At 45.1% G+C, this 13,854-nt stretch overlaps 1 pseudogene; it reads left to right on the plus strand.

Moving 5' to 3' along the window:
* Window positions 1-5,837: 5,837 nt before the first annotated feature.
* On the plus strand, window positions 5,838-9,869 carry LOC118010882 (annotated as a pseudogene).
* Window positions 9,870-13,854: the final 3,985 nt, after the last annotated feature.

Raw genomic sequence — 13,854 nt, forward strand, 5'->3', positions numbered from 1 at the left:
CCAGGATCATGACCTGAGCCGAAGGCAGTCGCTTAACCAACTGAGCCACCCAGGCGCCCCTGGGCATCACTTTAATATATGCTCGTTGTTTCAGGAATGTAACGATCATGTGAAGCAAGGGGTAATTGTACTTTAATTGTTTGGGAACTTTACGGTGAATTGCTCACCATTTTCAAAAATCATGTCACTAACGTACCCTTCATGGTATACAAGTTGCCAAAACACAACTCAGCTGAATTTGTCAACATTTGTGATCCTGCATCCACAGGGCTTCTGTGTAAAGATATAAGCACCTGCTGATTTCATGACATCTTGGTGTGTTGTGCCTAAGCATTTGTGGACCAAAATACACCCTAGTTCATTATAAATTTCTTTCCTTTCATTTCTCTCTCTTACATTAAAGTTAGAGTATTACATTGATTTTAAGTATGTGTTCAGGTGGTTATATTGGCCATACATTTCATTTCAAGATAATAAAGGAGGAGTTATATATTTGTATTAATACAGACTTTGGGTTTGCTAGAGACTGAATATGTTGTCCCTTATTCCTCATAAATTCATATGTTGAAGCCTAATCCCCAACATGATGGTATTAGGAGGTGGGGCCCTTGGGAGGTGATTAGGTCATGAGGGGATTAGGTCAAGCCCTCATGCATGGGATTAGTGCCCTTATCAAAGAGGTTCTAGAAAGATTTCTCTTGTTCCCTTCTGCCATGGGAGGACACAGAAAGAAGACAGCTCTCTATTAGCCATGAAGCAGGCTCTCACCAGACACTGAATCTGCCAGTGCCTTGATCTTGGCCTGCCCAGCCTCCATATGGTGAGAAATAAATGTCTATTGTTATAAGCACCCCCTCCCCAACTCTGGGATTCTGAGACAGATTCTGAGAGGGTTGAGAACTGTCATTCCTCTACAATACTCAGCAGCTTTTACAGGTTTTTTTTTTTCCTGCTCACAACCTCAAAGAATCTTAGGGAGACTTGATGGCCACACCCTAGGTCCTTGTCCCCTCTACATTTTTCCAAGCAGTCCTTCCCACTTTATTTAGGTGCCCCTAATTTATCCTTCTTAAGGGTGCAGTGCTGCCTCCTCAGATGTCTACCAAGGATGACTCCTGACAAAGCCTCTCTTCTCAGAGCTTAGCCACTCCTCTTTGTTTGGGCATTGCTCTTCTGCCAGATGAACAATGAAACCCAAACCCCGTAATGAAGCTGGGATTAGCTGGCTTGGGGGAGGAGGTCAACTAAGGCCAGAGAAGTTGTCAGGAAACATTGGCTTATTATCTCAACTCCCTAGAGCAGCTTTTGGTCATATCCTGGTCTTACGATCAAAGGCATGTCTGCATCCCTCGCCGTGGTGGGCACACACGGTGTCTTTGTATGGGTTAGAAAACTGTGCCCCTTTAAGGACAGAAGGTTGCTAAAAGGCTGATGCCACTGAGCCTCAATCAGAGCCAGGTTGGATCTTTGCCCCCACTTATCCCGCAGCCAGGATACCCTTGATTGGGGCCTTTGGTTTACTTTTGGTGAATGGTGACCATTTGGGGTTAGGCTAAGGGATACAAGGGGGCTACCTGAGGTCTGGGCTCCACAGAATTAATGTCCATCAGCCCCTTTCTGTTCAAGCTCCAGAAATCCTTGGAACCTATCTGTGCTTTCACTTGGGGGAATGAACAGAGCGGGGATCTGGGGCTAGAGCTCATTGAGTGCAATGCATCAAGAAAACAGAGACACACTCTTTCCTGCATGGTGACATTTAAGGGGTGCCAAGCAGCCTCCGCCCCCAAATATGTCTCTTGCAGGCCTCCATGACAGTCAAGACTTTGGCGCCTGGAGTCCAGTTGCCTGATCCAAAGCTCAGTTCCATCACTGTGTAGCTATGAGCCAGGGACGGGTTTCTGATCTTGCCCAAGCCTCACTCTCCCGAGCTATAAAATGGGTTGAAACAATAGTTCACAGAATTGTGAAAACGAAGTGAGACGCCCTACATCAATCACCCAGGACACAGACCTGCTGTTAGCCTTGTTACGTTATTGCCAACCGGCGTGCCGTTTCCACTCTTGGAATCACTCTTCTGGCTCCCTGCAGCGTAGGAGCGTGGTCAGGACCGTGGGCTTGGGAGCTGAACTGTCTGCCTTCAAATCCCGGCACCCTGACCTACGAGTTGGCTAAACTTGGGCAACTTCCCCAAACTGCGAAGACCTCTGTTTCCACATTTGTAAAATCAAGATAATGGTAATACCTAGTCACCGACTAGGGTTTTTACATGGATTAAATGAGCTAATATTTGTTGAGGGTTTAGAACAGGACTCGATGCACAAAAAGCACTATATACATTTATGTCCCAAGTCTGTAATCTATGTATCAACCAATATATAAATAAGCTTCAAGTCAGTGTCTTTATTGCTACACTTCCTGTGTTATATTAAATTGTGCCTGCGTCTCCTTACGAGGCTGTCATCTCCAAAGTGGCAGGACCATTTCTTACTAACCACAGTGAATCTCTCACATAGTGGCAGAGCGGCTGGCTCGTCCTGGCTCAGTGAATGGTGTTGACTGACTGAGTTATTGAATGAATGAATGAACGAATGAATGGATTCCTAGGGCAGAGCAGTGCCCTCAGGATGCCACCCATCCAGGTGGGGCTCCTGTCAATATGCCAAACCTTGAAGTAGAGGAATTAGCGGGATCCGTGAGGCTTCCCTGCCCTTCCTGGTCACACCTGAGGCTACCAACAGGCCCAGACTGTCTGGCTACCAACTGATGCTGTTAAATGAACAAAGAGGTCCGTGGTCTTTGGGGCTGCCTGTCTGGCACCTTGCAGGAAATCGAAACCGGGTGTGAAACACACCTGTTCTCTCTGGCTTCCTAACTGGCAGGGATTTAATTGCCGAGGGGCGGGAGAGGTGGGAGGTCCAGGCTTTGAAAAAGCCAGGGGATTAATTGTGTTAATGGCTGGATGTACAGGGGTTAGGGGGCAGCCCGGGCAGGCAAGGGGGCAGGAGCAGTTGCATATTTTGGCCTCTTGGCCTCTTTAGTTCTCACTACTGTATCCCTTGTCGGAAGCCAGATGGCCCAGACTGAAATGAAAACGAGTTTACTTTGGGAAGAGAAACCTTAGAGCATGCTTCTAGTGAGTAATGACCCTGGGAGGCATTTGCAAACTCTGAAGTTGTCCTCTGTGGCTCACATTTCAAAAAGTGAATTGTCAACCTCCAGCCAAGGCATTCAAGGACAGTCAGGGTGTGAGGGTTTCAGCCCCCATCCCCTCTACCCCAGCCTAGTTCCTCTCCGTCCTCCAAATCTTTGTGTGCATTTTGGCCACTACATTATTATCTCTGTGTGAAATGCCCTCTTCCTCTGCCCCTGCTTTGGTGAAAAATGTCCTCATTCTTTAGGGTCCCACTTAAATGCCTCTTTCAAGACATCTCTAAGATCCCCTTAACTTGAGTCATTTTAAGACTCTCCTAGTCCCCTGTACTTTTCCACCTCGCTTCCCATCAAAGATATTAAAATGCACATTAAGCACAATATTTTTGCTGTATAATTTTAAAGTATAACTTTGTGTATCATATTATTTATAATTTTTAAAACTTCTTTAACTTATAATTAATTGGCTATAATTTTTTGGCAAATCATTGTTTATCCTTGGGAATTCTGCTAAGGTAAGAAAAGTTAATCTAAAGATTGTTTTCAATCTATAATAAAATTTATGAGTATTAAATTTTACTGTTATTGAAGATAATAAATACTGATTAATTTTGGTTTTACAGTTTTTCTTTATATATTGGGGAGCCAACACTTTTTCTTTTTTCAGGTTCCTCATCTCCATAGGCCCTTGGAAAGCTGGGTGGCCTCGCCTCCAGCCTATAACTTCGAAAGGGGATATAGCCCTGCCACCATCAGGGGTATTCTTTTTCTCCTGTGACCCCAAGCCTCTCTGAACGTCTTTTATAACCTACTTTTTATCAGATTCTGCCCTTGATTCAACATCTAGCTACTGATGAATAAAGACACAGTCATAACCAACCAAAAAGATACCATAATTGTGAACTTGTAGGCACTGAATAACATGCTATGGAAACATAGAAAGCAAACATGTTAAATTATAAGGGAAATTTACAAATTCATCATAATAGTTGAAGATTTTTATATACTAGTAGATTAAAAGTACACAATTTGGAAAAGATACAGAAAGCTTGAATAACACAATTACAAGCTTGATATAAATATTTTAAAAACCCACACTTAAATGAAGACTATACTTTGTTTAGAAGCACACAGAGCAGGGACCCTGGAAGGTGTCATACTCTGGGGTCATCCTCTGAATGAGAAGCATGAATGGATGAAATCTCCACTCTGCTTAGCGTGGTGAGAATGGCTCAGGGGTGCTGTCACAAGTGGCATCTGGAAAGGTTTTCTAGAGTGGATTTGAAGAAATTTAGTTTTCAAGGAGGTGAGGAAGGGAAGAGAATTCCAATGAGTGGAACTAGCTTCTAGAGAGATAGATCAATCAGTCAATCAATCAATCAGTCCCCCAAAGTGATAAATCAATCAATCCCCCCAATCAATCAATCTCCATGTGACTAGAGTATCGGGAATGTTGAAGAAAGACACTGGAATCATAAGCTGAGGCCACAGCAGAGAAGGCTGCATGAGACAGGTCCACGAGTATGTATTTTACCCTATCATGTAGCAATTTCCAAACTGCAGCTGTTCGGATATGGCCACCATGATTTTTGCCATATCCATTCACCAACTGCATTTTTAAAACTTAATGCTCTTCTTTAAGTCAACCACCTCTAAAACTCAAGTATCTTTATTTAAAAAAGAAATTGTATATTATCACTGTAAATAAACAACCAGTGTCCTTGTCATTAATAGAAGTTAACTATAAAAATGAGTACAACGAAAGCAAAACAAATTACTACATTCTAGTTATGTCTTATGTATGTGGTGAGCATCCTACATCTGCCCTCACCCGTAAAATCATAAACTCTTAATGGGTCACCACTCACGGGTTATTATTCATATTGAAAGCCAGAGATTAATGCAAAGGAAGAAATCTCTAATGATAGATAGAATCACAGGGCCTCCAGAGTAGCTCATTTATTTAGATCATGTAGGTAACCCTTCTTTTCACCAAATGGTTCTGTCTGTGTTAGGCAAACTACAGCTCTGTCTCAGTCTACAGAATAAGGTAATAATAAATGCCCTCCTACTCCACAGGGTTATGGTGAGGATTTAATGAGTCTGTGTAGCAGAAGTTCCTTGAATCATAGTCTGATGTTTATTGAGTGCTTATTATAGACAAGGCATACTCTGTTAAGTGTTTTATGTGCATTATTTTATTTAATCCTCAAAGCAGCCCTATGAGGTAGGTACTATTACAGTTTCCATTTTACAGATGATGAAGCAAAAACTCAGAGAGGTTCAGTAACATGCCAAGGATGGCACAGCCAACAAGTTAGTGCCAAACTTTAACTCCAATCTTCCTGGCTCTCAAGTTTTCAGTATTAGTTCTAATAATGCCTTTCATTTGACTAGTTTGTTTTCCTTTTCTCAGAGGCTTTTCGTTTTCACCAGATTCCATTTAGATGTAGGCAACTAACATTACTAATATTACTGGGGAGAAAGTAGGGGGAAATCATATACTCAAATCTGATGACTGCTAGTTGGCTGGATCATTGTTTTCGGACTTTACTACATTTACTAAGTTGTTAAATTCACCTCGCAAAGGCTCTTCAATTAATTCAGGCAAAAAAGCCTTCATGTTAAGCAGCTGAACCTCCTTGCCCCCATGCCTCCTTGCCTTGAGGGTGGTCTGCTTTTATCTGATGACCCTCAAGAAATATTTGGTTTATCACATCCATTTGCCTGTGCTGGATGCTCGAGAGTTCAAGGTAAAACTGTAGCCTTCCGTCTACAAATGGTTTGTACACCGACCTTACTCCCAATTTTCTCTTATTTTCTGACATTGTTGACCCTTTGGTCTGATTGCTTCATCTATTCATTTATTTGAGATTAAGTCCTCCCCCCATTTTTTTACATTTAAAATTAAGGTTGCAAGGATATGGAGGTATTTTGCAAGACTGTACAATTAAGACTCCAACAGAAATCTAGATAGTCACATGTGGGTATATGTTCCCTTATTGTAGGTTAACTCTCTTTTCCACTTTCACAAAAGTTTCTGGGTCCGAGTTTATGATCCCACAGAAGTGCTGCTGATTGTTGTTGGAGCTAAATGCCTTCCTCCATTGGAAACCCCCCAGGTTTCCTTTTCCTTTCTTTTCATTCAATCTGAGAGTTCGGGATATTTGAAAAGTAATCTGCTTAACTTCCTGTATTTCAAATATTTTGTTGTGTATTTTTATAAGCTAACTTAAACTCCTTTGAGAAGGTAAAACATAAATACAGCAACTAATGACTTCACTAACAAAATTACTCACCCTGTGTCTGCCAGTCTGTGAATCGTTTCCTGGTTTGGCTAATCCACCAGCAGGTGCACGATACCTAAAAAATGCCTTTATTTTGTTTTTCCGAACCGTCAACATGAATAATTTGTTACCATATGTGAAATATAAAAAGCCCAGTAAAATGTAGGTTGTTGACCCCTTTTACGTCTCTTGAGGGGTTTTCTGAGATCTCAGTTGGACACTTGTCTCATTTCTCTAACAGAGGCTTGCCTCCGAAGGGCCAGGGACAAGGCACATGGGCAGAGGACCAAAGAGGTTTGAGAGCCTCCGACCCACCCACTGAGCTGAAAGCAGAGAGCTCTGGAGGGTCCAGACCCCATCCCTCTGTGCAAATGGCAGAGCCACCCAGCTGGCCCCAGACCAGGGCCTGAGGTATCAGCTGGGAGCACAGCCTGTCCCTGTGTGATGAGGCACACGGTTTCCACTTGACCTAGGGAGTCAACTGGGTTGTACCTTTCCACAGGTGGGAGAGCTCCCCAGCAAACAGAGCTGTTATTATTATTACTTATTTTTAAAACAGCAAGTGGGTTTGGGTCTGATTACCAGTGATGCCCAGCAGAAGGACTAGACCAGGCAGAAGGAGGCCATCAGCCTGCTTTCTGATGTAGCGTCATTCCCAACTCCACAAGAACCATTAGAAATCAGGCTTTTCCCAAGTCCATTGTTTATGATTCAAGAACACATCTTTTACCTGAGTGAAGGTGATACGATCTGGGCTCGCATCATGGCTCTGAAATACGGGTCTTTTCTGTGTGGTCTTTTTCTGTTTCCCTTTTAAATGTCCTTCTTTGCCCTGTCTGACTAGTTCGGATTAAAGACAAGTATTTAGGTTTATTATACATTGTTTCTAATGCTGGGGGTAGGGGTGGGGGTGGTGGGGGAAGCATTGCCACACTTTTCAAATCCTTTAGTGAAGTGGTTCTCAAACTTTCTGGTCTCAGGACCCCTTCACACTCTTAAAAATAACTGGGGACACCAAAGAGCTTTTGTTGATTTATGTTGATATGTCTATGAGTATTTGCTGTTTTAGAAACCTAAAATGAAAAATTTATAAATACTTCATGAATCTATTTAGGAATAACGATAATAAACATGCTGTGTGTTAACATAAATACGATTTTATGAAAAGAATTGTTTTCACCCAGCGGGCGCAGCGGCCCGGGCCCTGGGAGCATCCAGGCGGGAGCTGGCTGGAGGGTCCAAGACCAGCGGAGTGGGCCCGCGGTGGGGAGGGGTCAGGTCCTTCGTGATGAAAGATTTTGAGCCGCTTCTCTCTCCTCTGTGTAGTTGGTAGTTTGGGCGGTGAAGTGTCAAAACCTTTCTCCAGGACCTTGCCAGGGGAATCAAAGACTCTCTCTGGGGAATTTGTACCATCTCAGAGCTAGATGCTCAGATTCGGCACAAGAGAGAGGAGCAGCGTGGAAGAGGGGCAAGCCCCGTGCTGGCACAGAGGAGAGCCCAGAGTACAGAAAGGAAGCAAGAGAGTGAGCCACATATGCTTAGTAGAGTTTTCCAGTGTTGCGCTTGGAACGGTGGAATATTCTGGTTAAGCCTCCTCTCGTTTTATCGAGTGTTTCTTCCTGTACTGCAGTCAGTGACAGCCCAAATTATTGGTGACCCCTCACAACATGGAGATGTTTGGTCGTGGCTGGAATTCTTCCTTATGTCCATTTTCAGTGCTCTTTGGGTGCTCCCTCTGTTTGTGCTTCGCAAAGCTGTAAATGCCATTTGGTTTCAAGACATAGCTGACCTGGCATTTGAGGTATCGGGGAGGAAGCCTCACCCATTCCTTAGTGTCAGCAAAATAATTGCTGACATGCTCTTCAGCCTTTTGCTGCAGGCTCTTTGCCTTATCCAGGGCATGTCTGTGAGTCTCTTTCCCAGCCACCTTGTTGCTCAGCTGGTTAGTCTTCTGCATAGGCCCTTCTCTACTAGCTGGACTGCTTTGAATATCGTTGGTTCAGTAAAGGAATTGAAATGCACCAGCGGTGGTCAAACATAGAAAGGAACTGGCCTTACTACTTTGGATTTGGCTTGCCCTTGGCTTTCCTCGCAGAGATTTAGTCCTCATGCATTATCAGTGGCTGCCTCTTCCCCATTCTCTTTCTTCTATTCATTATCAGCGCCAATGAAGTGAAGACCCCTGGCAAAGCCTACCTTTTCCAGCTGCACCTCTTCTCCTTGGCAGTTTTCTTAAGCAACAGACTTTTCCACAAGACGGTCTACCTGCAGTCTGCGCTGACTAGCTCAACCTCCACAGAGAAATTCCCTTCACACCGCATCCGTCTCCTGCCGGACTGAAGGCTGCCACAGGCCACTCAGTCGCCAGCCATCCAGAGGGGATGGGTGGGATTGGAAGGAGGCCCCAGCAGCTCTTTCCCTTGTCCCCTCCTCTGCCAGGGAAGGCAGGACCCGCTCTGCCGAGGGCCCTCTACGTATTGCCTTCTCGCTGAGGAATTGGGACTTTTGTCTCTGGTGCGCTTAAGGCAGAATCTTCCTGACACCAGTGTGTGGATTTTTAACACCAGTGAGTCTGAATGGACCACAGGTTTTTCTGTAGTTCTTTTCTGGCACTTGCCAGCCCCCGTGCCTGGACTGATTGGAATACTGTTTTTGTCCCTATACCACTGACCCTCCCAGCTCCGCGTCCTGCCTTCCATCATCCTCGGATGAGCGGATTTTGTAATTCTAGCTGTTGTGTTTTGTGGACCTGTTGTTGTTTTTCTGTAAAGTACATATATTGGATGTGGGAGGGAAAGCAGTATCTCATTTGCTCCCGGTCACTCCTTTTATAGCCATCAATGTCTAGTGTTTCTTGTAACTCAGGTTAGATTTTTTTTTTTTAAGATTTTATTTATTTATTTGACAGAGAGAGAGACAGTGAGAGAGAGCACAAGCAGGGGGAGTGGGAGAGGGAGAAGCAGGCTTCCCGCCTAGCAGGGAGCCCGATGTGGGGCTCGATCCCAGGACCCTGGGATCACGACCTGAGCCGAAGACAGACGCTTCATGACTGAGCCATGCAGGCGCCTCTCAGGTTAGATTTTGGTGTCTCTGACTCCACAGCAAAAAAACAAGCCTGAGGAGATGGACAGGAGGAAAGACCTCGCAGCCAGATCTGCTGGGTTTTGAGGAGTGATTTTCTTTCCTCCCCTTGAAGGGGAAAAAGCTTTCTTCACTGGCACATATAAAGTTCCCCAGCTAAAAGGAGGGACCAGTTCTGGACAAATGCCAGAGCAGAGCAGCACCGAATGCTCAGAGAACCTGAACTTGAACTCTGAAAGTCTGGAGTGTACTGCTGGCCAGTGCCAGGTCTGTCTGGTATTTCAAAAGGAATATTGGGTGCTGCAAATAGGAACTGAAGGGGTAAACTTATTAAACCCAGTAACCCTGTGATTGGTTGGTGTTTTCCTGTCATTTTAAAGAAACTAAATATGGGGGAGGCAGATGTCAAAACACTTGTCCAATTTTAAAATGTCACAATTAAACATGAGCTGGTTTCCGACAAAAAAAAACGAAACTATTTTTGAAAACTAAAAAATGCAAGAAGAGTCGCATCACTCTACCGTTTTTGCAAATCTCTAATATCTGGCTTGATAGAAGACAATCGAGTTCTTATATTTGCTTTCTCGTTCAGTCTGTTGTGATATCACATGTCATGTGTCATGCAGCCTCTAAAAAATTCCACTGTATGCTCATAAGAAACTGAGAGTGAAAAGGGCAAATAATACTTTAATATTATTATGAAAATGGCTCTGACTCTCTAAATCCCCTGCAAAGGTCTTGGCACCCCCCACCCAGGGTTCCGTGGCCACACTTTGAGAACCACTGCTCTACTGTATACCATCCTTTCTCTTAACACACACACACACACACGTTTCAGGAAATAAGCTCTTTGGAACATATTTGATTTTACGGATCCATCCATTTCTGGATAGCCCAGAGGATCCAATTTATTCAAACCCTAATATTCCATTCAGTTCTTTGCATCTCAAACTCATTTCTACCAAAGTCCTCCTTCCCGACTTTGCAATATCCGACTTATGCCCTCATGTACTCAGGCCTTGCAATGCACAAATAACTTGCTTTCTTAGTTCTACTTCCAAACTCCTCATTCCCTTCCCTTAGGCCAATCCACTCTGGTTAAAGATGAGGGTCAAGATTTGGGAATATGATTGGCCTTGTTTGATGACGCCTTCAGATGACCCCCCTCCAGACCACACAGCAGTGGCTAATGTGTTAGGGTGACACGGCATCGTGATTCAGTAACTATGTGGAAGTTGTTTGAAATTTAAGTCACAAGGCAGGTGCGTATGTGTGTGAAGGGTGTGCTTTGTATGAGAGCAGGATAAGGTGAAGTGCGAAGAATCTAGAATCTCCTGGTAAAAGATTTACTAAACTTCCCTCATCACTCTCTCCTATCGCCCCCTAAGTTACTCCTTTTTTCTAGACTCAGCAACAAGGACGCCTGTATTCTCCACGTTCCTTTAAACACTGATCTTTCTTCCTGGCAAGATGAGGAGCGGCTGCATGCCCTTTGGACAGCCAGCTGCCCCCTTGACCTTTCAGACCCTAATTGAGAGTATTTTCCTCCATGGCTTCAAAGAACATTTCCCCACTAATATCCTGTTGATGGCAACTATGTACTTCAAGGAAAGGAGTTCCTGGACTTGAGAAATGCAACAGTACAACAAAGCAGGGGGCCACAGTCTTTAGCACCATGGCCCCAGGGGTGTTCAAGAGTGCCTAGGGAACTTCGCTGTTGTCTGTCCATTTTTCCCTGCCATCTGTGCCTTTTGTTTATAATGCACTTGATTCAGATCTGCTTTATTTATCCTAGCTGTTTCAAGCTCCATAATAAGGGAAAATTGGGCGCCTGGGTGGCTCAGTTGTTAAGCGTCTGCCTTCGGCTCAGGTCATGATCCCAGGGTCCTGGGATCGAGCCCCGCATCGGGCTCCCTGCTCCGCAGGAAGCCTGCTTCTCCCTCTCCCGCTCCCCCTGCTTGTGTTTCCTCTCTCGCTGTGTCTCTCTCTGTCAAATAAATAAATAAAATCTTTTAAAAATAATAATAATAATAATAATAAGGGGAAATTAGCCCCAGGACTTCCACAATAGTCATTTGGAGTATAACTTTAATGGCCAGAACCCAAGCAGAGTCCTTCATGCTCTGTCTGTGTTGCTGCCTTCTCTGTGTTTCTACTTGAAGCCTATGGACAGCATCTTTAGCTGCTGCAGGGGCCTCTGGGAACTGAGCCTGGACTCAAAGATCATGTGCAAATATTGCACAACCCAGAGGACTAAATTAAGCCAGTTACCCGCTCGCTAGCAAAACTTGGCTTGAGCCAATGAAAGAAATGAAAACAGTGCTTTCCTGTTGGTATGGTGCATATTCATGGACACTCAGGGAACACGGAACCCTCTCCCAAACCACTTCAGTGGTGAGAAATAGCTATTGCTAACCTTTACTGGCCCTCCTCTCAGCCAGACGTGTAGGAAGTGGGAAGTAGGTACTGTTCCTAGCATTGCCCCGTGAGGAAACAGGCTTGGAGAGGTCAGGCAGCTTGCCCAAAGGTAACTTCACGGTGCCTGAAGTCATAGATTAAGAACTTGCTTCCACGGTGTCCAACTCTGCTGCTTGACAAGTTTACCATTATGCTATTCAGACAAGTAGCTGGGGCAAATGCAAGCCATTCAAGTTACCAGGACCCCTAAAGTTTAAGTTACCAATTAGGGAATGTATGGTTGTCTGCCCTCCCCCCCTTCCCCATTCTTCCCCAACCTAAACCCTCCCACTTCCTCTAGAAGATAAGCTCTGGGAGGGCAAGGACTTGGATTAATTTTTTACTGTAGAAGCCTAGACACATAGAAGTGCTCAATAAATGCCTACAATGAATGAATGAGTGAATGGATGAATGAGTGAATGAATGAAGGGAACTGCGACATGGTATACTAATTTCTGATTTATAGGGATTTGTCTGGGGGACCTGAGAGCAGCCAAGGCTTCTCATTTTCCTTACTCCCAGCAGAAGGCAGGATTTCCATTATCAAGGGAAACTCCTGGTATGGAGCCAATTTGTTCCCCATACAAATAAATAACCTTTTATTTACTTCACAAACATTTACTGAGTTCCTTCTGGGCTTCGTGTTAGGCGCTGAGGACATAGAGGTGAGCGAGGCTTAGTCCTCGATATTGCAGAACGTGCGGGGCCCTCGGGATGGCACAGAAGCAAACCAGGAATTAGCATTCGATATGATGAGTGCAGTGACAGGCAAGTTCCAGTGCTCTGGGAAGTGCACGGAGGAGGGCACCTTGCCAGGGGCAGGGCTGCTGGAGACAAGATAATCCGAGGAAGTTTCCTGGAAGAAGTGACCTGAGGATAGGTAGCACTGAGCAGGTGAATTATCCAGTCATGAGATAAATGTAAAAACTATATTTTTTAAACCACAACTTCTCATCTTTGAGAAAGGATACATCTGTTCTATATTCTGAATGCTACCACGAAACCACTTCCTGGTGATTAAATGGCGTCTCCATTTAATATATCAGAATGGAGTCAGGAATGAGGACATCCTGAGAGTGACATGTTTCTACTCTCCTGCTATTGAACAGGTCTGTGGTGCCTTTTTGTTAACAACAGTGAGGGGTTGTCACACCCTCACAATGGCCCCATTGTCAGAATGGCTCTGGGATGTGAGTGTGATACCTGCATCCAGTGTGGCTGGACCCTAGCCCTGGGATGGGGCAGAGCCCCCTGGGAGGGGGCATCCCGGTGACTGACAGAGGAGGAGGTGGAAGGGGTCCAAGGAGGTGACAGGGCAAGTCAGCCTGGTCCAGCAGTGGGCGAGGAATAAAGAGCTGGCGGCCTGCAGGGCCCAGCTTCCAGGGGTTGGGGTGGATGGGGGACCAGGCTAAGCAGGTAGGGGCGGGGGTAGGAAGGACTTGAAGGCATTGGGTTTGAGCATCAAGATCTCATCTCTTGGAAGGTCTAGGAGAGTGGGCTGCTACGTGCCATGAGGTGGACCGTGCCCTGGCCAAAGGCGCCTGGACTACGGGTCTCATGGGGGGCTGACCTCCAGCCTATTCTCCACTCTCCCTGCTGCGGTCCCAGAGGGTGCACACACCTGGGGAGGAACAGGGTGGGGGGCTCTCCCTAATTTGCACAAAGATACCTTAAAAGCCAGCAGAGTTCTGCAGAAGGACTGTGTCAGTGACGTGCAGAACAAAAAGGGACTCATTTCTAGAAAGGAAAGGGGAAGGAGGAAGAGGGCAAGAACCCAGACCCTGGGACCCAATTACAAAATCATTTTTGATGGTTTGGCTCACAGATGAATCCCCAGTATCTAGAGCAGGGGCAGGCAAATAGTTCAATAAATATTTGT

This window comes from Mirounga leonina, unplaced genomic scaffold (assembly GCF_011800145.1).
Source record: "Mirounga leonina isolate KUSES-001 unplaced genomic scaffold, KU_Mleo_1.0 Mir_129, whole genome shotgun sequence".
Taxonomy (NCBI): Eukaryota; Metazoa; Chordata; class Mammalia; order Carnivora; family Phocidae; genus Mirounga; species Mirounga leonina.